Below are 239 nucleotides of genomic sequence, written 5' to 3'. Positions count from 1 at the left end.
CACACAGGGAATGGCATGGCACAGCATGGAATGAGATGGCATGGGATGGCATGGCACGGCATGGCATGGCATAGGGGGAATGGCATGGAATGGCATGGCACAGTGAATGGCATGGCATGGCACAGCATGGCACATGGGGAATGGCATGGAATGGCATGGCACGGCACGCAGGGAATGGCATGGCACAGCATGGCACAGTCAATGGCATGGCATGGAACGGCAGGGCGTCGGGCAGGGAG

Source organism: Egretta garzetta, unplaced genomic scaffold (assembly GCF_000687185.1).
Source record: "Egretta garzetta isolate BGI_Z169 unplaced genomic scaffold, ASM68718v1 scaffold2436, whole genome shotgun sequence".
NCBI classification, from domain to species: domain Eukaryota; kingdom Metazoa; phylum Chordata; class Aves; order Pelecaniformes; family Ardeidae; genus Egretta; species Egretta garzetta.
The sequence above is the reverse complement of the archived record's forward strand: the minus strand, read 5'-3'. Positions refer to the sequence as shown.